The sequence below is a fragment of the Aegilops tauschii genome, chromosome 4 (genome assembly GCF_002575655.3).
Source record: "Aegilops tauschii subsp. strangulata cultivar AL8/78 chromosome 4, Aet v6.0, whole genome shotgun sequence".
NCBI classification, from domain to species: Eukaryota; Viridiplantae; Streptophyta; class Magnoliopsida; order Poales; family Poaceae; genus Aegilops; species Aegilops tauschii.
Window position 1 is genome coordinate 416938526 of NC_053038.3, and position 23508 is coordinate 416962033.

Genomic DNA, 23508 nt, shown 5'->3' on the forward strand with positions numbered 1-23508 from the left:
AACGGCTCGGTGAAGCCGGAAGATTGGCTCATCGACTACTCCACGACTGTCAGCATAGCCAACAGCAATCGGCGCGTCGCCGTGAAGTACGTCCCCCTCATGCTGCAAGGCACGATGCGCACATGGCTCAACAGCCTCAAGCCCTACAGCATCAACAGTTGGCTGGACTTCACCGAAGTCTTCGTCCGCAACTTCACCAGCACCTACAAGCGGCCTCCCAAGCCTCGCCCACTCTCCCTCTGCGTCCAAGGGCCCAACGAGTCGACCCGCGACTACCTCACGCGATGGGCCGAGCTCCTCAACTCCTGCGAGGGGGTGCATGAGGTCCAGGCCATCGAGTACTTCACCGCCGGGTGCCGAGAGGGCACCCTCCTCAAGCACCGACTCCTCTGCGACGAGCCGGCTACCCTCGACGAACTACTGATCACCGCAGACAAATACGCCACGGCCGACTCCTAAATGAAGACCGAGCTGCGAGTAGACGCCTCTGGGAAGGTGATAGCTCCGGCTCCCAAGACGCCGGCTGGCGACCCCAATCGGCGCCCTTACCAGAACGATCACAAGCGCAAGGCCCCCATGCCGACTTCCTCCAGTCGGCAGGTGGCCACAGTTGAAGACGAGCAGCCCGAAGAGCGGCCCGCTCCCAAGAAGAAGGGTGGCCGGCCGCCTTGGCAGCCGTCTTTGTCCTACGAGCAAGCCCTCGACGCCCCCTGCAAGTTCCACAGCGGCGCGAAGCCGTCCAACCACACAACCCGGAAATGCCATTGGCTCACCCGCATCACCAAGGGCGAGGGGATGTTGCCGCCTCCGCCTCCCGGTCCGCCGCCTCCAGCCCCCCAGCAGCCGGCGGCCCGGCCGGCAGTCGGCGCCATCCAAGACGAATTCCCCGAAGAGCACGCCGCCTACGTCGTCTTCACCAGTCAAGCCGACGACAAGCGCAGCCGACGCCGACAGCATCAAGAAGTGAATGCAGTCGCCACCAGCACCCCCGAGTTCATGCACTGGTCAGAAAAGCCAATCAGCTAGAGCCAGGCCAACCACCCAGAGGTGATGCCCTCTCCTGGCTCCTATGCGATGGTCTTGGACGTCACCCTCGCAACGGAGAGGCGAGCTGCCAGATTTTTCCGCGTCCTGATAGACGGTGGAAGCAGTATCAACATACTGTACCGCGATACCATGGAAAAACTGAACATCAAAGCAAAGCAGCTCATGCTGAGCCGCACCGTCTTCCATGGTATCGTCCCCGGCCTATCTTGCTCCCCAATCGGCAAGATCAAAATGGATGTTCTCTTCGGAGACAAAGATCATTTTCGCCGAGAAGCAATATGGTTCGAGGTGGTGGACATGGAGAGCCCCTATCATGCACTGCTTGGCCGACCTGCTCTGGCCAGGTTCATGGCTGTGCCCCACTATGCCTACCTGAAGATGAAGATGCTGAGCTCAAAGGGGATCATCACGGTAGCCGGCGACTACAAGAAGTCCATCGAGTGCGCCATGGCCAGTAGCCGGCTGGCCGAGTCCCTCGTGGTCGCAGAAGAGAATAAGATGTTGGAACGGGTTGTGGCCATGGCCGGCAAGCAGCCGGCCTTGTCCCCCAACCCTAAGGATTGTGATGCGCAGGGCTCCTTCCAGCCTGCCAAAGAGACGAAGAAGATACCTCTGGACCCGGAGAACCCGGAGAGGTTCGCTGTCATTGGGGCAAACTTGGACAGCAAATAGGAAGGCGAGCTCGTCGACTTCCTCCGTGAGAATCGAGACATCTTTGCATGGTCCCCAAAGGACATGCCGGGTGTCCCGAAGGATTTCGCCGAGCACAAGCTACATGTCCGAGCTGATGTGAAGCCGGTCAAGCAACCCCTCCGCCGACTTGCGAAGAGAAGCGAAGAATTGTGGGAGAAGAGATAGCCCGGCTCCTTGCCGCTGGCTTTATCATGGAAGTGTTCTTTCCAGAGTGGCTTGCCAACCCAGTTCTGGTTTTGAAGAAGAATAACAAGTGGCGAATGTGTATAGACTACACCAGTCTGAACAAGGCCTTCCCAAAGGATCCGTTTGCTCTACCACGGATTGACCATGTGATAGACTCCACAGCCGGATGCGAGCTGTTAAGTTTTTTGGATGCGTACTCAGGGTACCATCAGATCAAGTTGGACCCAGCTGACCACCTGAAGACTGCCTTCATCACACCCTTTGGAGCTTTCTGCTACCTGACTATGACATTCGGCTTGAGAAATGCCGGTGCCCCTTTTCAGCGTTGCATGCAGAAATGCCTCTTGAAACAACTCGGCAGAAATGCCCACGTCTATGTAGACGACATTGTGGTGAAGACAGAGAAGCGCGGTACCTTGCTGGAAGATCTGAAAGAAACATTTGCCAACTTGCGCCGATTCCAAATCAAGCTCAACCCCGAGAAGTGCGTGCTCGAAGTGCCAGCCGGCCAGCTGCTAGGCTTCCTGGTCTCCGAACGCGGCATCGATTGCAACCCCGTCAAGATCAAGGCCATCGAGAGGATGGAGATTCCGACCAAGCTGCGAGATGTGCAGAAGTTCACTGGCTGCTTAGCCTCCCTGAATCGTTTTATCAGCCGACTAGGAGAGAAGGCTCTCCCCTTTTACCGACTCATGAAGAAGTCCACTCACTTCGAGTGGAATGATCAAGCCGACCAAGCCTTCCACGAGCTGAAGAAAATTCTGACCACTCCGCCTGTCCTGGCGGCGCCGACTGAGAAGGAGCCCATGCTCCTCTACATCGTCGCGACTAGCCGAGTCGTCAGCACTGTTGTCGTGGTCCAACGCCCGGAGGAAGGCCGAGCCCAGCTAGTCCGGAGGCCGGTGTACTATCTCAGCGAAGTGCTATCCAGCTCAAAGCAAAACTACCCGCACTACCAGAAGATGTGCTATGGGGTGTACTTCGCTGCCAAGAAACTGAAGCCCTACTTCCAAGAGCACCCCATCACGGTCCTGTGCACTGCCCTGCTCGCCGAAATCATAGGCAGCCGGGATGCATCCGGCCGGGTGGCAAAATGGGCAATTGCATTGGCGCCCTACACAATCTTCTACCAACCCCGCACCGCCATTAAGTCGCCAGCATTGGCCGACTTCCTCGTCGACTGGGCCGAGACCCAGTACCTCCCGCCGGCTCCCGACTCAACCATTGGCGGATGCACTTTGACGGGTCCAAGATGCGCACCGGCTTGGGAGCCGGCATCGTCCTCACCTCTCCCAAAGGCGACAAGCTCAAGTACACGCTGCAGATCCACTTCGCCGCCTCCAACAACGTGGCCGAGTATGAAGCGCTCGTACACGGGCTCCGGCTAGCCAAAGAGCTTGGCATACGCCGGATCCTGTGCTACGGCGACTCAGACTTGGTGGTCCAGCAATCGTCTGGCGACTGGGACGCCAAGGACGCGAACATGGCGAGCTATCGATTCCTCATCCAGCAGATCAGCAGATATTTCGAAGGGTGCGAGTTCCTCCACGTGCCAAGGGCCGACAACGACCAAGCAGATGCCCTAGCATGGATTGGCTCCACCCAACAAGCCATACCGACTGGCGTCTCCCGCCAGCGCCTCCTCAAGCCGTCCATCAAGCCGTCTCCAGAGTCGGATTCCATCTTCGTACCGCCTGCGCCACATGAAGCCGGATCCGACTGGAGAAACCCCGCAGGCGGCACGGGGACTTTGACAACTGGCCCGGGGACTGCCGTAGCCGCACCCGGCCCGGGGACTTCAGAACCTGGCCCGGGGACTGCAGCAGTCGGCCCGGGGACTGCAACGACACAAGAAGCAATGGCCGACTCCAATTCCGCGCCACCCAACCCACCCACCCGAGTCTTGGTGGCCACATTAACAGAAGAAGAAGTCACAGCTCCGACATGGGCCCTGCCCATCCTCAAGTTCCTAGTCAGCAGAGAGCTGCCGGCTGATGAGATCTCAGCAAGACTAGTGCAACGACGAGCCGCGGCATACACAATAATCAACAGAGAGCTTGTGAAGCGCAGCGTCACTGGAGTCTTCCAGCGTTGCGTTGAGCCAGAAAAAGGAGTGGCAATCCTCAAAGACATCCACCAAGGCGAATGCGGCCACCACGCAGCCTCAAGATCACTTGTGGCCAAGGCTTTTCGCCATGGTTTCTTCTGGCCGACTGCCTTGGAGGATGCTAAAGAAATAGTCAAGAGCTGCAGAGGATGCCAAGTTTTTAGTTCAAAGCAACACCTGCCGGCTTCCGCACTCAAGACCATTCCCCTCACCTGGCCTTTTGCCGTCTGGGGACTGGACATGGTGGGCTCTTTCAAGACAGCCCGCGGCGGCTTGACGCATCTACTCGTCGTTGTGGACAAGTTCCCAAAGTGGATCGAAGCAAAGCCGATCAAAAGGCAGAACGGGCCAACTGCCGTGACATTCATCACCGACATCACTAGTCGGTACGGCGTGCCGCACAGCTTCATCACCGACAACGGCACGAACTTCGCCAAAGGAGCACTGGCACGTTTCTGCGTGACGCAGGGCATCCGACAGGACTTAGCGTCCGTTGCCCACCCGCAGTCAAACGGCCAGGTCGAGCGAGCAAATGGACTCATCCTCTCCGGCATCAAGCCCCGACTGGTTGTACCACTGGAGCGATCGGCCGGCTGCTGGCTCGAAGAGCTGCCGGCTGTTCTATGGAGCCTGCGCACTACACCCAACAAGTCAACCGGCTTCACTCCATTTTTCCTCGTGTACGGTGCCGAGGCTGTCATCCCAACAGACATCGAGTTCGACTCGCCTCGGATCACCATGCACACGGAGGAGGAGGCCAAAGAAGCAAGAGAAGATGGCGTGGACCTACTGGAAGAAGGCCGGCTGCTAGCACTCAGCCGGTCCGCCATCTACCAGCAAGGGCTGCGCCGCTACTACAACCGCAAGGTCAAGCCAAGATCCTTCCAAGAGGGCGACCTTGTGCTCCGGCTGATCCAGCGAACAGCCGGCCAGCACAAGCTCTCGGCCCCTTGGGAAGGCCCCTTCGTCGTCAGCAAGGCACTCGGCAACGACTCCTACTACTTGATCGACGCACAAAAACCAAGAGCACGCAAGAGAGACGACTCCGGCAAGGAGTCGGAGCGACCATGGAACGCAAACCTCCTAAGACGATTTTACAGTTGAAAGCAGTATGTATCATGCTACCCCTTTTGTATTAAGTACAAACCAACAGGCCCCCCGAGCAGTACTCGGGGACTGCCTTTTGTTTATCTATGAATGACAAATGTCATATCCATGAATGTATTATTAAATTTGAATTCTTGCCTGGCACCGGGTTCGACTAGTCGGCCCGGGGACTGGCCGCCTTGAGCTATATTGAAAGTTCTACCCGAAGTCAGAAAAGTAGGGTGCCGGCTCCCGAGTCCCCTCTTGTTGAAAGTCGCAGCTCGAAGAACCGACTGTCAGGCAAGGCAGAAAGGATGCCCACACGAAAAATGGCTAAGGAACAACGAACCTATATAGCAAAGAGACGGCCTCCAAAGATGCATGCCGGCTGCCAGAACAGCCGGCTGGCCGGCTTCCTAAACACTTAGCTTTAGTCCAGCAAAGCTCAATTACTTCCCCCCCAATTGGCCAAGCACACCCCCAGCTATAGATTGCAGAGCAACTGTTGGACTGGGGAGGCGGCAACCAAGGGAGGGCGGCAAAGTAAAAAGCAGAAGGATAAAAAGCAATGTACAAGGAAAGGCCAAATGCATGCATAAGTTATATATACAATAAAGCCCCAAACAGGCTGGCAACAGACATAAGTTCGGATACACCCAGTGGGTGGAATTGTGCAGACTTAACCAAACATTGTTCCAAAAGTAACAAGACAGGAAAGCAAAAGATGGCAGACTAGGGCGCGGCGCGGAGGCTGAGCTGGTCGGTGGAGACGGCCCCGCCGGCTGAAGGAGTGGCCGCCTAGCGGGTCTCGGCTTGACCACCACCAGCGGCAGGCGACGCACTCGCTCGCGACGTAGTGCTGGAGGTACAGTCAGGCTGAGGCTGGCCGGCTGCCCCACCAGCTGGCTCGGCGTCTTCACCCTCCTCCTCCTCCTCTTCGCCCTGGTCGCTGGAGTGGATCTCCTCCGCCGAGTCCTCACCGTCCGCCGGGCTCAGCCCGAACCACTCCTCCGGCTGGGAGACACCATTTTCCTCTACCTCGGGGGCGAAGACGCTGGTGTCGGTGTAGTCGGTGATCGCCGAAGCCCGCCGGATGATAGCCGGCCGCGCCGGCTCCAGCTCTGTGTCGGCTTGCTGCCGCCAGGTGGCCAGCTGATCCAGGCTCAGGCCGGGATACCAGGCCTTGACGAACTCCAGCGCCCGCCTGGCGCCGGAGCGAGCCGCCGAGGAATTCCAAGCCTCGAAGCGGCCGGCTGCCACCTCCAGCCAGTCGGCAGTCCGACTGGGGGTGCGAGGAACCACTTGGCCGGGCCAGAGGGCGGCCAAGACTTGCGCCCCGGCACGCTGAAGCCGACGGAGGAGTCGGTGAGCCGGCTGGATGCGGGCCTGGATCGCCAGGAGCTGCTCCTCCAGCGAGCGGCCGGCGGTTGGCGAGATCTCAAAGCCAGCCTGCCTTCGCGCTTGGCGACGGGCCTCGATGGTCTGGTTGGCGGCAGTAGAATAGCCAGGGAAATATTCTGCGCAAGAAAGAAGAAGAAAAGGAGAAAAGAGCACTAAATCAGAAAAAGAGCCAAAGTGGCAGATGGCAAGAAAGGACGAAGAGGTAGGCGGCTTACCGTCAACCAGATCTTCGATCTGGCCATAGCCAGAGACCAGAGTCTGCCTGGCCTCAACCCAGCCAGCTGCCTCCGTCTCGTACTCGGCCTGGACAGCCTTCAGTGCCGCCTTGTGGCCTTCCTCCTGGTCGGCCAACTTTTTGGCCAGGCGGTCGCGTTCCTGCACCAAGGCGGCGAGCTCGGCATCCTTGGCACGAAGGGCGGTCTGAGACTCCCCCAGCTGTGCCCTCAGACTAGCGTTGGCCGCTGCAGAGACGGCAGAAAAAGAAAGAACAAGTAAGAGGAAGTCGTCAAGGAAGATCCGACCCGACTGCTCAGCAGTCGGCCCGAATCTCGGGGACTACACCCAGTGGGTGCGCTGACGCGCCCCCACATGAGATAAAGAACAAAGCACGTACCTCGGCTCTCAGTAAGGTCGGCGGTCTTCTGAGTCAGCTCCCGAGCCTGGGAGTTGAAGGCGGCCGCTCGAAGGTTGTGGTAGTCCTGCAAGATGGACAGAAGATCGAAGTAAGAACCAGAATAGCAAAGGCAAATCCACCAAGAAGTTCCAAGCCGCCTGCTCAGCAGCCGACTCGGAACTCGGGGACTACACCCAGTGGGTGCGCTGACGCGCCCCCACGGAAGAAATCAAGATCAAAAAGAAATCAAGATCAAGAAGAAATCAAGATCAAAAAGAAATCAAGATCAAGAAGAAGCAAGATGGGAATACTAACCCGGATGGCCGCCCGCGTCGCGAGGAACTCGTCGGTGAACTGCCTCAGCGCCGCAGCTTGGCCCTGGAGCCGGGTCCGGACGTCCTGTGCAGCCACGTTCACCACGGCCGTCCCTCCACCTGGCATCCACCCCGAGGTAGCGCTGGCCGCCTCCGCATCCCGGGCCGACGAGCTAGAGCCCACGGCCGGCTGCGGCTCCGACGCGGCCTTCTGTGGCTCCGACGCGGCCTTCCCCGCGCGCCGGCTCGACCGAATCCGGACCGCCATCTCAGCCCTCGCGGCCGGCTTGCCCCCCGCCGACTGTACAGGTGGCGGATCAGGCCGGCCGCCCTGAGCCGCCCCAGTTGGCGGGGTCGGCACCGTCGCCCTTTCCAGGATGATGACGTCGTCGCTTCCCCCGAGCCCTGGCTGGTCGCCGCTGGCTCCCTCTGGCGAGGGCTCCACGTCCCCAGCCGCCATGACGCACAGCAGGGTGACCATCAAAACCTCCCCCGCCGCCGCCGCCGCCGCAGCCTCTGCTTGGGCCCTAGCTGCGGCATCGACGAGTGCCTTCGCCGCCTCCTCCTCCCGTGCCGCCTGGGCGGCGGCCGCCTTCCGTGCCTCCGCCTCCCGCGCCTCTCGCTCCGCCCGCGCCTCCCGCGCGTTCCTTTCTGTCGCCTGCTGAAGGTCGGCACGGGTGTCCACGCGGCGGGTGGTGCACCCAGAGCCCCTCGGCGACACAACAACGGAGGCGGCAGCCACCCGCTCAAGCGACAGCGGAGCTCTGATCGTTGGAGAAAAAAGACAAGGGTTCAGGAACCACCAGAGAAAAGAAAGAAAAAGAGTATACAAAAGAAAGTGAACTTACGCCGACACGGCCTGCGGTTGCTTCACCGCCTTACGGAAGCGAGCCGCCTTCGTGGCCGCCTCCTCCCGCCTGGTGGCTGCCGCCCCGCCTCTAGGTTTCTTCGTCCGGCTGCCGAACAAACCCTGGGCGGCGCGACGCTTTTGACCTCCGCCCCGAGCAGGCGGTGCAGCGGAGGAACCCGCGCCGCGTCCAGATGCCGGCTGGCGGCGCGGGGCGACTTCGGCCTCATCGTCTTCCGGCCAGTCGTCGAAGGTGACTCCGAGCCCGAAGCCGCCTGCTTAGCCGCTGGCTTGGCCACCGCCCAGCTCGATGTTGTCTTCCATGCCGGCCGCCCCCAAGTCGGGGTCCTCCAGATCGTGTTCGGTCCGGTCGGGGACGAATCGACGCTCCGCGTCTGACCCGCTGGCCGGCCGAAGAAGAGGACTCTGTCGAAAAACGAACCGACTAAGTTAGAGTCGGCCAAGAGGAACTCGCCAACAAAGCAAGGAAAAAGAAAAAGAGACAAGGAGAACATACCGTAGGCGGTGTATTGGCTCGGCTATATGGCTCCTTGCCGAACTGCCACTCTTCGGTGAGTTTGCAGTTCGCAAGGTAGTTCACCATATAGGCGACCTCCTCGCGCGGCATCTCCTTGGTGCACATTCGGCTCGGATCGAGCTGGCCGCTCATCTGACAGATCAGATGAGGCTGGCTCTGGAGCGGAAGAACCCGGCGCGTGACGAATGCGGCCAGCAGGTCAGGCCCCGTCAAGCCCTCCGACTGGGTCAGCTCTCGTACCCGGGCGACGGCGGCGGACCCCGCCGGCATCAGAGTCACGGCCCGGAAGGACCACTGGGGCCGCCTGCCCGCCGGGGGGCCGGCTACGTAAGCCGGCAGGTTGATGTAGTCGCCCCGCGGGGCGATGTTCCGCACGTAGAAGTACGATTTTTGCCATTTCTTCACCGATTGGATCAGCGTGATGACGGGGAAGGGGTTGTCGGCGACCGACCTCCGCGACGCGATGAAGGCGTCGGTCTGACCCGGCACGCTCTGCATGCGCGTGCCCAGCTTGGACTGGAAGAACTCCCCCCAGAGCTCGAGGGTGGGGAGGACGCCGAGGTAGCCCTCGCACAGGGTGACGAAGGCAGACAGCAGCACCACCGCGTTTGGGGTGAGGTGGTGTGGCTGTAGCTGGTAGAAATCGAGCCAGGAGCGGAAGAAAGCACTCACTGGCAGGCCGATGCCGCGCAGGAAATGCGAGCGGAAGACCACCCGCTCGCCCTCCCGCGGCTCCGGCGTAATTTCCCTCGCCGGCGCACGACGGACCTCCACCTTGTCCGCACCCGGCAGCCGCCGTGTATTGCGGAGGAACTCGATGTGATCTTCGTGGACGTTGGAGCCGTCCCAATCCCCGCCATACTGCTCCGTGGCAGGAGGCATGGCGAAAACGAGCGCGGCGGCGGAGGAACGTGCGGTGGAAGAGCGCGGCGGCGAGGCGCTGTTGCAAGAAACGGCGAGCGAAGAAGATGGTGGAAGTGGGAGGTGCGTGCGAGGGCCTGCCGCCCTCCACCTCCCCCTACTTATAGCCCCGCGAGGTGAGACCAGGGAGGCCGGACGTGGGGGGAGACGTGGGATTAACTGCACCCATTCCCCCCACGCCCCGCGATTATTGCGCCCAAAAGGCGAGTCGAAACTGCTGCAAGGAGACGTGCGGGCGGTTTCGGGATGCAAAGAATCCACGCCTGGGCCCGGGCGCGGACATGGCGGGCCCCCGCCCTGCAGCGACGTCCCGTCGCGCTCGTGGGCTGGCAGGCTTTCTGGCCATGGGAGGCCACGTGGTTCGCAGACGGCGAGTGGCCGGCCCGCGGCCCGGAGCACACACTAGCGAGCTCCCGCCCTCCGACTCCGGAGTTTTCGACCAAGGCGGCACGCCTAACCAAAGCCGGCTCCCAGCTGCCGACTTGTCAAGATAGGAAGCTGATCGAGCTTCTCAACCCCCGCTCCACCTCGAAGCCCAACCAGCTTCGGGGACTACTATCGGAGTAAATGGCCACGGGTAGCCTAATCGATTGCCCCTGGCTCTTCTAAAAAAATTATCAGGCCTTTGGGCCTCCAAGCACTCCAAGCATTGGGCCGCCTTCCCTGGCCGGCTACCTCTGAAGCCGACTCCCGGAAGGTGACCCAGCCTCAGCAACCTCTCCCCAGGACAACTACAGGGTGGCCGACTCCAGGGAGCCGGCCAAGAAGAGCGCCGACTCCAAGCAGTCGGCCGAGACCACAACCACCAAAGCTACACCCACATAACGGTGACAAGACGGGGTGTGGCCACAGTGCGGCCCACTACCCCCGAGGCCCGAGGCAGGCATGGCCACAGGGGGCCGTACGGGATGGCCGTCTCCCGTTCGGCTCGGCACTGTAGCCATGCCAGCCTCAACGTCATCCACGACCAACTCTTGTATGGCCCGCGGGCGGCGGGCCCCTTCTGCCAGAGAGAGGCGCGAAGGCGGCCCGGCCTCCCCCAGTCGGCCAGGGGTGTAGCCGGCCCCCAGAAGCCGGCTACTCCCTTCCTCGAAGTAGGAGCCCCATTAAGAAGACAAGACGAGGTGAGGCTACAGTGAGAGCCCTCGAGGCGGCACACTGTAGCCACGCTTACCTCGACAAAGCCCTCGTCATCAGAGGCGAGGCTACAGTAAGCTGCCGCCGACAAGACCCTAGGCGGTGGGGCCAGCTTGTCGGCCAAGAAGCCGGCAGCCGGCGGGACCCACCAGTCGGCGGGCCCCAACAGCCGGCGGAGAAGCCGGCGAGCGTAGACACTGACGGCTGGGACCAGAGACCAGCCGGATTACAATTGTACGCCCGGGGGGTAGGCCTATATAAACCCCCCGGAGCACCCATGCAAAGGGTTAGCTTCTGAATACAGCACACACACCATAGAGATAGAGAGAAGCAAGAGCTAGCCTTGGTCTTCTTCTCCCTTGAACCCAACAGCTCTAGGAGCGATTGTAACTACCTTTCCTTGATCTAGTGATCATGCGGAGACCCCGCAGAGCAGGACTAGGGGTGTTATCTCCCCGGAGAGCCCCGAACCTGGGTAAGATCCACCGGCGTGCATGTCTTCGCCTCATCCCGTTTCCAGGCACCGGCGATGTTTTATTGGCACCCACAATGATAAGCCATCCGTTGGCATATGTTGCACCAACCACCCGACACCAATATGAATAAATAATGAGTTAAATACAGTACCTTGAAAGTGGTGTTTTCTTTTCTTTCACTAACGGAGCTCACGAGATTTTCTGCTAAGTTTTGCGTTGTGAAGTTTTCAAGTATTGGGTAAAACGGATTATGGAACAAGGAGTGGCAAGAGCCTAAGCTTGGGGATTCCCATGGCACCCCAAGATAATCTAAGGACACCAAAAAGCCAAAGCTTGGGGATGCCCCGGAAGGCATCCCCTCTTTCGCCTACTTCCATCAGTAACTTTACTTGGAGCTATATTTTTATTCACCACATGATATGTGTTTTGCTTGGAGCGTCTTGTATGATTTGAGTCTTTGTTTTTTAGTTTACCACAATCATCCTTGCTGTACACACCTTTTGAGAGAGACGCACACAAATCAGAATTTATGAGAATACTCTATGTGCTTCACTTATATCTTTTGAGCTATATAGTTTTTGCTCTAATGCTTCACTTATATCTTTTAGAGCATGGCGGTGGTTGTATTTTATAGAAATTATTGATCTCTCATGCTTCACTTATATTATTTTTAGAGTCTTAAAACAGCATGGCAATTTGCTTTAATTATAATATCATGAGAAATTTGATGCTTGATAATTGTTTTGAGATATAAAGGTGGTAATATCATAGTTGTGCTAGTTGAGTAATTGTGAAATTGAGAAATACTTGTGTTGGAGTTTGTGATTCCCATAGCATGCACGTATGGTGAACCGTTATGTAACGAAGTTGGAGCATGAGGTAATTGTTGATTGTCATCCTTTGTGTGGCGGTCGGGATCGCGCGATGGTTAACTCCTACCAACCCTTCCCCTAGGAGCATGCGTAGTAGTACTTTGCTTCGAGGGCTAATAAATTTCCAATAAGTATATGAGTTCTTTATGACTAATGTGAGTCCATGGATTATACGCACACTTACCTTTCCGCAATTTTCTAGCCTCTTTGGTACCGTGCATTGCCCTTTCTCACCTTGAGAGTTGGTGCAAACTTCGCCGGTGCATCCAAACCCCGTGATATGATACGCTCTATCACACATAAACCTCCTTATATCTTCCTCAAAACAGCCACCACACCTACCTATTATGGCATTTCCATAGCCATTCCGAGATATATTGCCATGCAACTTTCCACCGTTTCGTTTATCATGACACGCTCCATCATTGTCATATTGCTTTGCATGATCATGTAGTTGACATCGTATTTGTGGCAAAGCCACCGTTCATAATTCCTTCATACATGTCGCTCTTGATTCATTGCATATCCTGGTACAGCGCCAGAGGCATTCACATAGAGTCATATCTTGTTCTAAGTATCGAGTTGTAATTCATGAGTTGTAAGTAAATAAAAGTGTGATGATCATTATTATTAGAGCATTGTCCCAAGTGAGGAAAGGATGATGGAGACCATGATTCCCCCACAAGTCGGGATGAGACTACGGACTAAAAAAAAAGAGGCCATAAAAAAAGGAAAAGGCCCAAATAAAAAAAGTGAGAGAAAAAGAGAGAAGGGACAATGTTACTATCCTTCTACCACACTTGTGCTTCAAAGTAGCACCGTGATCTTCATGATAGAGAGTCTCTCATTTTGTCACTTTCATATACTAGTGGAAAATTTCGTTATAGAACTTGGCTTGTATATTCCAATGATGGGCTTCCTCAAATGCCCAAGGTCTTCATGAGCAAGCAAGTTGGATGCACACACACTTAGTTTCTTTTGTTTGAGCTTTCATACACTTATAGCTCTAGTCCATCCGTTGCATGGCAATCCCTACTCCTTGCATTGACATCAATTGATGGGCATCTCCATAGCCCATTGATTAGCCTCGTCGATGTAAGACTTTCTGTCGTGGAATTGTCACGGCAGATGTCCTCGGGTTAGGACTTAGTCGTGGAGCCATCGCAATTGGGAAGCTTGAAGGGGTTAAGTGGGACAAGGAACACGAGGGTTTATACTGGTTCGGCCCCTTACGGTGAAGGTAAAAGCCTACGTCCAGTTGAGGTGGTATTAATCAGGGTTTCGATAACCAGGGAGCTAAACAGCTATGCCCGGCTCTCGATCAGATTGTTGTCGCCCCTAAACCGCTGCCGGGTCGTCCCTTTATATAGGGAGGTTGACACCCAGCGGCCCTTAGAGTCCCGGCCGGCTCATAAGAGTGTCCGGCTCGGACTCTAAACAATACTTGCCTTACACTACAAGTCTACTATAACAATAAAGATTGTACTACGGGCTTTAAGCCATCGTCGGGTCTCAGCCCATCTCTGGCGCATTATCTTGAAACTTAACTCCGGGCTTCTGGCAATGACCCTTAGTGTGACCCGGCCCTCCTGGCGGGTGACTCCCAGGTCTATATCCTCAACATTAGGCCCCAGATTGACTTGAGCCGGCTCGTGTCAATCTTCAACTCTGCCGACAGAAAAATCTCCGGCTTACCGTTCGTGTGAAGGCCATAACCCGGAGTGACGTCATTCTCCGGACTCCGGATAATCCGCCGTGACGTCATCCTCCGTTAAGTCCGTTTTTTAGTCCGCCAGATCCGCAACGGATCTCTGCTTTTACTGTCTTTGCGAAAATCGAGGCGCCGTGAGGGGGAGATAACCACGCCGTGGTCTCCTTGAATCTCGCGCCCACTTATGACTTACCTTATAAATAGGCCGGCTCGGCACTCTCTTCTCAGACTCTCCTTCTTCTTCCTCGCGCTGTCGTTCCTCTGCCCGAGCTTCTGCCGCCGCCGCCGCCGTCGCGCCCCTGATCTTCATCGACCTGGCCGCTGCATCACCCTGACCCGGACCAGATAACGGCGGCGACCTTCGCTCTTCCTCAACTCCGGTGAGTCTTCTCTGCCTTGCTAGAACAGATCTGTGGTAGGGTTCCTCCCGTTCTTCGTGTTCGTCACCTTTGCCCAGAAACTTGGCAGTCCTCGTCACCACTGTAGTCAGTTGATCTTTATCCTTGCGTAAAACCACTGCGGTAGACGTTCGGAACTCATTTCATCTGCAAGAAATCCTCTTTTTACTGCATAAGAACTGTGTTCAACCTCAAGAACTTCTCCTGCCTCTGTTTTTTAGGTCTAGAAAATTTTCTCTGCTCCGACTATTTTGATCCAAAAAAGTTACGGTAGTATGTGAAACCTGTTTTACCACACTTAGTAAAAACTGCAGCCCTTGAATCTTGGCGGCTTATATTTCCGACTTAAAGAAAACACGCGCCGTAGAACTTTCCGGTTTAAAGAGAACCATGCTCTGTAGTATCTTCCGACTTAACCGCAGTAAGCCGTAGATGACCAACTCATCCTGAATGCCCCGACGGCTTAGATAACCCACCGTATCAATACATACCATTAGTCCCCTTCATAAGCCGTCATTGTAGTTTGAATGATAAACTCCGGCTTATAATTAACCCGGACACTTTCCTCTTTATCATAGGCCACCAACTGTCACCATGCCTCCCAAAGCTCCCATCACTTGCAACTGGATGAGATCCAACGTCACTGATGAGACCCTGGCCAACTTCGTTAAGTCCGGATATCTGCCCAGGAAGGAAGTGATGTCCTACCGTGCCCCTGATCCGTCAGAAGAAAAACCACAGCCGAGGGAGGGGGAGGTAGTGATCTTTGCGGACCATATGAGCCGGGGCTTCGCACCGCCCGGCTCAAAATTCTTCCGGGATGTGCTCAACTTCTTTGACCTTCGACCTCAGGATATAGGACCCAATTCCATATCCAACATCCGCAACTTCCAAGTCTTTTGTGAAGTATATCTTGGAGAAGAGCCGAGTCTACTGCTCTTCAGAGAGCTGTTTTATTTGAACCGCCAAAATGAGTGTGCCAACGGGCCAAGTCTAGAGTTAGGCGGCATCTCCATCCAGCGACGTAGGGACTGTCTGTTCCCTTATGCAGAGCCGCCGAGCCACCCTAAGGACTGGAATATGACTTGGTTCTACTGCCAAGATACATCCCCGGCTGACGAGAATCCACTGCCCGGCTTTCGCCCAACACGCCTGGAGCCGACTCACCCGTTATCCGACAAACTTACTGCCGCGGAACGCCAACCTTTGCTTCCAACGATCAACAAGATCAAGGCCCTGCTAGGCAATGGTCTGAACGGAATTGATCTGGTCCGGGTCTGGATCTCATGGCGGGTGATCCCATTGAGCCGCCGCCCCGGCTTAATGTGTGAGTACACCGGGCGAAAGGATGACCCGCAGAGGCACAGTCGCAATGATCTTCCAGAAGAGGTTGCTGAAGAAGAGACCAAGGCTCTGTTAAACGAGAGCCTGGCAGACTATGGAAGAACCGGGCTAGCCCCGTTCTGCAAGACCAATCCAGCCCCAGCGGTAAGCCGCTGACTTTAACCTTTCAGCTTCTTTGATATGTCACCTTGCTCTGAACCATTTCAAGAATTCATTATTGTATTTCTCAGGCTGATGATAAATTCTGGCGGGTCAAGTATGACCATGAGGCGGCCAAGAAGGCCAGGAAGGCGAAGAAAGCCGCCAAGAGAGCCGCCCCTCGCAAAAAGGGAAACAGACCCACTGCTTCGGAGCTGCTGCAATTAAGCGATAGCTCCGAGTCAGAGGTAACCCTTAAACCTTTAAACTCTTGCCGTATTTATTGATTGCTGCTGTCCTTTACCATCATTTTGCTTATTGACAGGATGACACCGGCGCCAGTAACCCGGTGATTGAAGAGGTAACATTACTCCCCTCCGACTCGGAGCCTTTGCCACAGCTGAAAGTCCGAAGGGTAACCCGGAAAGTAAGCTTTTTTCATCCATTAGCTCATCAAGACCCTCAATTTCTTTTGAAGCAGCAGGTTCACGAAGGCCGGCGTCTCACCCGGGCCCGCAAGGACACCGACCTCTCCGCCGGGTTACCCGACGCAACAAGGAAGCGCCACACTGAGGTTTTTTCTCACCTGTACCCTTTTCATCCGTTGGCGGGTGTCGTCCGTCAGCCACTCAACTCTTCTGACTCCAATTACCAGGAGACCTCCCCCTCTTCGGGTGACTCCATGCAGTCAAGTCTGCCGGCCTTCAAGACTGCACCCGGTCTCCTTACATTATCTGTCTGTACTTACTTTTTGTATACCTAACACTTCTGTCTTTTCAGTGCCCAGGCAAAGCTCACCAAAAGAGCAAAGAAGACCAGGTCAGCCGGAGTGCCAGACTTGCCTGAGCCGGAGACGACGGCTCAAGAGCCGCCAGCCGCCTCCGCCCCCGAAGCCACCATTCCCATGGACACGGCGCCTGAAGCTCCTGCCCCGACCATCAAGAGAACAACCGAAGCGTCAGCTAACCCGGAGGCGTCCGGCTCAGCCCCACCAGCTAACGACCCGGACGTGGTAATTACCCGGACGGAGTATGTTGAGCCGGGGAGGCCGACCGCACTGGCCAAATGCTCCGCGAAGGGGGAGTTGCTGCAACCCCATTGGGTGAATCTGGATCTCTCCAGCTACACCGATTTAAGCATTGGAGAGCTTGTCTCAGGCTACATCAGCCAAGTTCACAGGAGCCGAGATGCCGAGATCGCCATGGTCAACCAGATCCAACAGAAATCTGAGGTAACCTTCTGCTGTTTTCTTATTTCTGCATAGTGATCCTTGTCATCCTAGCCCCCAAGTCTAGCACTTATACTTGAATATGTTGTAGACTTAGATTCCGGCTTACTGAACTGAGCCGGCCGTACATAGATAGATACGTTCAATATGCATTAGCCCCCAAGTGCCAAGTGTCTTTGCTTGGAAAGCGCTTGGGACTTTATAGAATGACTGTTAATAACCCGGAAATATATGCAGGCTGTTGGCAAGAAATTAGAGTCGGACCTGGCGGATCTCAAGAGCCGGCTGAAGGCACAAGAGATGGAGACCCGGAAGGCAAACGCCAAGTTTGTCTCTAGCATCGCTGCTCAAGAAAAGCTGAAGACCGAATTTGATGCTGAGCGGAAGGCCTGGGCTGAAGAGAAAGCCGCACTGGTAACCCGGGCGGAACAGGCGGAGAAGGCACTCTCTGAAAAAACCGCCGAACTCTCCAGCCTAAAGCGCCAAGTGTCCCAAATGGTAGCTGCCATCTTCGGTAAGTCGCCTCACCGGCTTTCATTCATGTTAGAATGTTTACATCTCCTGATTCATCCTTATCACCGGGTCATCTGATGTTGTTAAACAGGTTCCAGAAGCGCCAACTTGAACCAGAGCGTGGTCACCAAGATAAAGGCCGTGTACACCCTGGTGGAACAACTCTACACCGGGTCACAGCGCGCTTTAGCTGTGGTGGCCCTATCCAACGAGGTGCCAACCCATCTGGCCGAAGTCCTGCGCCGGCTCGCTGTTCTGCCACAGCGGATCCAGGAGCTACGCCGAGCCTCCGCAAGATCCGGAGCAATTGCCGCGCTGAGCCGGGCCAAAGCATTCCTGCCGGAGCTAGACCCGGCAGACATCGCACTGGGTTACCCGAGCTTGAAGGAAGACGGCTCCGCCTTCGACCAGCAGGACTTCGCGGCATGTGTTAAGGCTGTACGCCCGGTGGCCACCATCATCGGGAACGACACCGACTTAACCAAGTATCAGCCGGGGTACAACACGGAGAATCAGAGGATTCCAACCCCTCGCTATGAAGCTATCAATCTGATTCCTCCGGCTCGCCAGCACACCTTCGCCCCGGAGATTAACCCGGCCGGGTTAATCGATGAAGAAGCTCAGTTCGAAGCTCTCCGTGGCATCAACTGGAAGTCGTCAACCTTCGAGGTCTCGGGATCAACCGGAGCAGAGGACGAGCCGGGGACTTCAACCCAGCAGGCATCGTAAAGCGGCCGGCGGTTCATCGAACAACGCTCCAACCTTGAGACTTGAGGAATTTTGTAATAGACTAGGTGCAACATTTTATCTCTGCCGTGCCATCGTGCACGTAATGAACGCTGAAATCCCTTGAAATTATCCTTTGTGTTCCTCCGGGTCGTAATTATCCCTTTGTCCTTCTCAACCTTAAAAGGTGCCTTTAAGTATCTGCATAGAAAGGTAAATCACAAATCGCAAGGCGGCTTACCGCCCTGAGAATCAGGTGTTTGAGATGGATAACCCGGAATACGAACCGAAAAGACTGGCCCTTAACTATACTCTGAACATAGCTGTGATAACACACTTAACAGCCTGTAAGCATACTTCCGGTTTAAATAACCCGGGTAGCACGGTTGGTACCTTAACTCGAATTTACTTGTCTTGATGACATCCATGATGTTCAACTAACAAGATAAACCAAAATTAAGCCGGTAAGTGAGACCCGGCAGTACATACTTTGGCATGATCAGAGTAGACTTGTGATAAAATATAAAAACTTAGGGGCTTCCGGTTCGAATACGACCAGAAACTCGGTCCAAAGGGGTTAAGCTAAGATTCGGATACGATCATATAGCCCCCAGTGGGTGTGGCGATGCCAATCAAGAGGGTATCGACAGCTATGTTCTCTTTGGTTCGAATACAACCCATGTTTGAACAGGAAGCCCCCAAGTGATTCTGAAAATTGTTTAACGACGCTGATTCGAATACGATCCACGTCGGTTCTCAGAGGGGTTACACTATGATTCAAATATGACCAGAGGCAACTTCCCAATGAGCTCGGCACTTTGCCAATCAAATGGGTATCGACAGCTATGTTCTCTTGGGTTCGAATACGACCCATGTGTGAACAGGAAGCCCCCAAGTGACATTACTGCTTACAGCTAGATTCGAAGATGATCATAAGCCGGATCTTCTGTAAGTCAGCAACACACATATTTGGAAGAGAGCAAAGGACAGAGGCCCTGCTTTATTGCTTTATCATAATATATACATGGCTGAGATAAATATATACACCACAAGAGCCGGTAGCTCAAGTGTAGTAACGCCGAGGCTGAGCTATGTTCCACAGCCGACGGGTCTCCTCCTCAGATTTACGTGAGTCTTTATGCTCCCGGATATCAATGAGGTAATATAACCCGTTGTGCAAGTTCTTACTGACCACAAAAGGCCCTTCCCAAGGTGGGGATAACTTGTGTGCGTCTGTTTGATCCTGGATGAGCCGGAGCACAAGGTCGCCTTCCTGGAAGACCCGGAATTTAACCCGCCGCTTTGCACAAACTAGTGGTGAACACGTGATACTGTCCACCGCTAAGCTGCTTTGGGTTGGTCTGATAACCCCCCTGCTGCTGTTGATGACCCTGACCAGACTGTTGATTAAAGCCCCCTTGACCGTTCTGAGGACCGGAATTTGACCCGCCGCCCGGGCCATGAAAGCCGCCAGCGCCTGAGCCGCCACCCGGACCATTGTAGTTTTTAAAGGCCTTCATGATAGCACAATCCTTCCACAGATGAGTCGCCGGCTTCTCTAGAGAACCGTGTATCGGAAAAGATTCATTCAACAGCTGGTCCAGAGAAGGTCCTGACCCGCCGCCTCGGGGAGGGGGCCTCCCCTTGCGTCGCTGGTTATTACCTTGAGAGTTGGTGTTGGCTACAAACTCTAGGCTGCCATTGGCCTTGCGCTTGCCTCCTCCTTGGTTCCCCGGGCTAAACTGAGGACCCCTGCCGTTGCCGTTCTTCTTTCCCTTCCCTGCCCTTTCATCATCTGAAGGGGGATCCTTGGTACCATCGGAATCGGCGTACTTGACAAGAGCCGCCATCAGTGTACCCATATCAGTACAGTCACGCTTAAGCCGCCCGAGTTTCATCTTTAGGGGCACAAAGCGACAGTTTTGTTCCAACATTAAGACTGCAGAGCCGGCATCCATCTTATCCGATGAATGTATGATCTCCTTGACCCGGCGAACCCAATGGGTCGTGGATTCACCCTCCTGCTGCTTACAGTTAGTCAGATCCACGATTGACATAGATTGCCTGCAGGTATCTTTGAAGTTTTGAATGAACCGGGCTTTCAGCTCAGCCCAAGACCCGATGGAGTTCGGCGGTAACCCTTTCAACCACGTGCGGGCAGTTCCATCTAACATCATGGTGAAATATTTGGCCATGGCCGCCTCACTGACTTCCAGTAATTCCATAGCCATCTCATAACTCTCAATCCAGGCTGCAGGCTGTAAGTCTGCTGTATAGTTAGGCACCTTCCTAGGTCCTTTGAAGTCCTTGGGTAGACGTTCATTACGGATAGCTGGCATCAAACACGGGACACCCCCGGTTCTAGTAGGGATACCCGCATCAACGGACATCGTCGGATAAGCCGGGGGGGTCTGGTAAGCCATCACTTGAGGCGCCTGCTCCGCCTCCTGGCGTGCTTGGTCTGCTACGTAGAAGGCTCCACTATGAGCCGGGCCATGACCAGGGGCGGGTCATGGCGTCGGACATTACTTGAGCCGGTCGCCGAGACCATGTGCCGGCTGTAGGAGTACGCCTCTTGCTGCGCCAGCGCTGTCTGGAGGAGTTCTCTGACCCGGCGGGTCTCAATAGCCGTCGGAGAGTCGCCATCAACGGGCAGAGCCGCCAGCCGTGCCGCTGCGGCGACCATGTTCTCCAGCGGGTTATTATAATGGCTCGGGGGTATTGGCACATACTGAGGCGGGGCGGGGGGCCCCTGGGGAGGCCCCATCACTCGTGGTTGAATAAGGGGTCCAGATCCGGGTGCTACGACCCCCGGCGGGTGACTAGACCCTGCACCCGGTGTGTTGAAGAGGTTGCGCGGATCGTAAACCGGCGGGAGTCGAGATTGAGCCTTTTGATGCCTCCTTCTCATGACCTCATTGGCCGCGTTCTGATCCATCGTGAGTTGGAAGGAGTGCGCCTGAATCATCTGAGTCCGGGCATCGAGAGCCGCCCGCTCCGCAGCCAGTCTGATCCCTTCCGCTGCAAGGTCCTCTTTAGCTTTTATCAGATCCAATTTTAGCTGTGCCACGGCCGCATCATGCTGAACTTGATCCGCCGGGTCGACCGTTGCGGTTAACAGGGCCGTCATCTTATCCGTGAGATCCATCAGCACCTGAGCCGGGGAAGGCACCGGGTTTTCCGATCCGGAAGCGGGGTTCTGAACAGGCTGCGCACCAGCCATAAAAACTCCAACCTGACTTGGCGGCTCAAAAAGGTCCGGAATACTGCTGCCATCGGAATAACTCATGAGCCTGCCATCTTGAAGTTGGTACAACGAGTTTGACTCATCAGCGGCCGATTCGCCGTCAGAGCCGGCGGCCGCCTCATCCCCAGACCCAGATGGATCAGAGGGCCCTCCGTGGATGCATCCCACCAAAGCGCGCTTTAAGGCAGGCCGGGCCCGGGCGGGTCGTGCGCGCTGAGCCGTTTCGATGAGACCGGCGCGGAGGTTCGGCTCGGGGCCCGGCTCTCCAATCTTGCCGATGAAGACATGAATTCCACCAAAGGGGACCCGGTACCCGTACTCCACTGAGCCGGCGTCGGGGCCCCAGTCCGCATCGTCGATGTAGAGCCTGCCATGACGACTCTTGGTCATCCGGCCCACAGCGTATCCCTTGAGCCCTTCGAAGCTGCCCTTCAAGAACTCAAATCCACCGTGCGCCAGCCCCACGGTGGGCGCCAACTGTCGTGGAATTGTCACGGCAGATGTCCTCGGGTTAGGACTTAGTCGTGGAGCCATCGCAATTGGGAAGCTTGAAGGGGTTAAGTGGGACAAGGAACACGAGGGTTTATACTGGTTCGGCCCCTTACGGTGAAGGTAAAAGCCTACGTCCAGTTGAGGTGGTATTAATCAGGGTTTCGATAACCAGGGAGCTAAACAGCTATGCCCGGCTCTCGATCAGATTGTTGTCGCCCCTAAACCGCTGCCGGGTCATCCCTTTATATAGGGAGGTTGACACCCAGCGGCCCTTAGACTCTCGGCCGGCTCATAAGAGTGTCCGGCTCGGACTCTAAACAATACTTGCCTTACACTACAAGTCTACTATAACAATAAAGATTGTACTACGGGCTTTAAGCCATCGCCGGGTCTCAGCCCATCTCTGGCCCATTATCTTGAAACTTAACTCCGGGCTTCTGGCAATGACCCTTAGTGTGACCCAGCCCTCCTGGCGGGTGACACCCAGGTCTATATCCTCAACACTTTCCTTTTTTGTCTTCCCACATAACCCCTATCATTATACCTTATTCCACCATAGTGCTATATCCATGGATTGCGCTCATGTATTGCGTAAAAGTTGAAAAGGCTGAAGCGCGTTAAAAAGTATGAACCAATTGCTTGGCTAAAACCGGGGTTGTACATGATATGAATATTTTGTGTGGGGAAGATGGAGCATAGCCAGACTATATGATTTTGTAGGGATAACTTGCTTTGGCTATGTTATTTTGATAAGACATAATTGCTTGGTTTGCATGCTTGAAGTATTATTGTTTTTATGTCAACATCAAACTTTTATCTCGAATCATATCGAATATGAACATTCGTGCCACAATAAGAAGAATTACATTGAAATTATGCCAAGTAGCATTCCACATCAAAAATTCTGTTTTTATCATTTACCTACTCGAGGACGAGCAGGAATTAAGCTTGAGGATGCCTGATACTCTCCAACGTATCTATAATTTTTTATTGTTCCATGCTATATTATATTCTATTTTGGATGTTTAATGGGATTTATTATAAACTTTTATATTATATTTGGGACTAATCTATTAACCGGAGGCCCAGCCCAAATTGCTGTTTTTTGCCTATTTCAGAGTTTCGTAGAAAAAGAATTTCAAACGGAGTCCAAACGGAATGAAACCTTCGAGAACGTGATTTTTGGAACAAACGTGATCCAGAGGACTTGGAGTCCACGTCAAGAAATCAACCAGGAGAGCACGAGGTAGGGGGGCGCGCCTACCCCCCCTGGGCGCGCCCTCCACCCTCGTGGGGCCCATGTTGCTCCACCGACGTACTTCTTCATCCTATATATACCTACGTACCCGCAAACCATCAGAGGCATCCACGAAAACCTAATTCCACCGCCGCAACCTTCTGTACCCGTGAGATCCCATCTTGGGGCCTTTTCTGGCATTTTGCCAGAGGTGGTATTGATCACGGAGGGCTTCT